This window comes from Oryctolagus cuniculus, chromosome 20 (assembly GCF_964237555.1).
Source record: "Oryctolagus cuniculus chromosome 20, mOryCun1.1, whole genome shotgun sequence".
Taxonomy (NCBI): domain Eukaryota; kingdom Metazoa; phylum Chordata; class Mammalia; order Lagomorpha; family Leporidae; genus Oryctolagus; species Oryctolagus cuniculus.
This window is the reverse complement of record NC_091451.1, coordinates 4,387,664-4,390,222: the sequence shown is the minus strand read 5'-3', so window position 1 is coordinate 4,390,222 and position 2,559 is coordinate 4,387,664. Positions and strand designations below refer to the sequence as shown.

General features: G+C 34.9%; 1 pseudogene; it reads left to right on the top strand.

Annotated features, from left to right (window-relative positions):
• The first annotated feature begins 224 nt into the window (after positions 1–224).
• Positions 225–2,320, top strand: LOC138847260 (ras-related protein Rab-5A pseudogene; annotated as a pseudogene).
• The last annotated feature ends 239 nt before the right edge of the window (positions 2,321–2,559 follow it).

Sequence of the window (2,559 nt, the reverse complement as noted above, 5' to 3'; positions counted from 1 at the left end):
AAGGGAAAGAACTTGAATGGGGGAAAGAATATACTGAACATAGGTAGTACAGAAAAAATGTGCACTTTAAAGCAGACAGGAAAGCTTACAGTTTCTTTGAGTTAATAAACTCTCAGTAAAAATAGTAACCCACAATGCTAACACTTGCCTACAACTTGGGTACTGACTGATGTTATAAAATGCTGACAGTAATAAAATCAAATAAAAATAAATGAAAAGTGCCGCAGCTGCAGGTTTCTTTATCTCCAGAAAAAAAATTGGCACCTTGCATCCTGGAAGTTAATTTAAGAGTCTGAAATTAGGGACTTCTTTTAAATTTGGACATGGCTAATCGAGGAGCAACAAGACCCAACGGGCCAAATACTGGAAATAAAATATGCCAGTTCAAACTAGTACTTCTGGGAGAGTCTGCTGTTGGCAAATCAAGCCTAGTGCTTCATTTTGTGAAAGGCCAATTTCATGAATTTCAAGAGAGTACCATTGGGGCTGCTTTTCTAACCCAAACTGTGTGTCTTGATGACACAACAGTAAAGTTTGAAATCTGGGATACAGCTGGTCAAGAGCGATACCATAGCCTAGCACCAATGTACTACAGAGGAGCACAAGCAGCCATCATTGTCTACGACATTACAAATGAGGAATCCTTTGCAAGAGCAAAAAACTGGGTTAAAGAGCTTCAGAGGCAAGCAAGTCCTAACATTGTAATAGCATTATCAGGAAACAAGGCTGACCTAGCAAATAAAAGAGCAGTAGATTTCCAGGAAGCACAGTCCTATGCAGATGACAACAGTTTATTATTCATGGAGACATCAGCTAAAACATCGATGAATGTAAATGAAATATTCATGGCAATAGCTAAAAAGTTGCCAAAGAATGAACCACAGAATCCAGGAGGAAATTCTGCTAGAGGAAGAGGAGTAGACCTTACTGAACCTACACAACCAACCAGGAGTCAGTGTTGTAGTAACTAAACCTCCAGTTTGAACTAGCTGGAAAATTCTTCTGCTTCCTAAATGTAAATAACAGTGGAATTGGAGCATTTAACCGGCCCAGTATGACTTCCAAAAAGAAGAGACTTATGATAGAGTCAGGTTTCTAATACAGAATTATTTTAAGTGTTTTTGAACTTAATTTTTAATAACATGCATGTGTCCCTCTAATGTTTCAGCAATAGAAAGGGAAAGTGAGTACTGTGTGTACACTTGTTTCATTGGAAGGTTAAGGGTAATCATTTCTCATCACTAGAAATAGAGACCAATGACTATCTGGACCCTCAGTTAATGAGCCAGTTTCTCCAAACTAACACAGTAGTCATCTATGAAAAGGACTTGGAATTTATTTGGGCTTTTCAGAAAACGTTTTTAGGAGATTCTGAGCATATTTATGCTTAGATACAGTATTCAGACAAATAGCAACTTTTCTTGGTATCTGTACTTAAAGTACATGTGCACATTTTAATAAATCAACCACAAGAAAAACCTCCCGAGGATGGGGGAAGATGAGCATTAGTGACATCTAAATTATAGCCAGTCCTGTTATTTTTTAAATGGGTAAAAAATTCAAATGTAACCCCACCATATTTTAGGAATATGATAACTGATAAATGCAACTTAGTGAATAGTGTTCCCCTTCAGACATGTGAGCTCTTCAAAAAAAAAAAATATGTGAAACCAGGTATCTGTGATTTCTATTTGATCACTGCTGGCTATTACATAGGTCTTGTTTGGGGGCAAGGAGGGAGCCTTTGCTCCCTTTGAACATAATACAGTCAATGCACTAACAATTATGTACATTTAAACTTGATTATTTTAAATTTGATCTTCAGCTGTACTGTAAATAGGGTACTGCATTGTAGTCTCCGTATGTTTATTACTTTTCTGTAATATTTAAGAGTTGCTTAAAGTATACAAAATGTACAGTTACTAAAACATCTAATTAACTTCTCTTCCCCCTTTGAAATGAAGGGGTTTCAGTTGTTCTTACATGGGAAGAACCATAATAAACAATATTCCTGTAATTTGTAACATAAGTATTGCAATGTTAGTAACAATCTTACAGCCTTGTTTTCCAAAGTTCATTTTATTTTGATTGGTTCAGTATATTGCACTAATTATTTTAGGTATTTTCATTATATGAAATCTACCATGTGTCAGATGATTTAATCTATTTAAGTGTTGAACTGCTAGCAGAACTTGTACATTACAGTAATTCATAATTAGTAAAGAAAACAGTTCACCAGTGTTTAGTTTTATATTGAGGTGCTCAGGTTGGAATAAAGTGGTATAAAAAGCAAAAAAAAAAAAAAAAAAAAAAAAGAAAAGTGATGTTCATATCATTGGATAAATTGTGATTAGGATAACTGAGCAGTTTGGTGTGAATAATTACTAAATGGCAACTAAACAAAGAGATTTAGTGAAAATGGCCTTTTAAATCATATTTTTAAAACAATCGCATATCGCAGGAAGTTAAGAGAATGTAACCCAAAAGAAGAACCCTGACATAAAGATTTCTTCATGTAAAATATGGCATATGTCCTAAACAGCACTCTGGTCTCAGAAT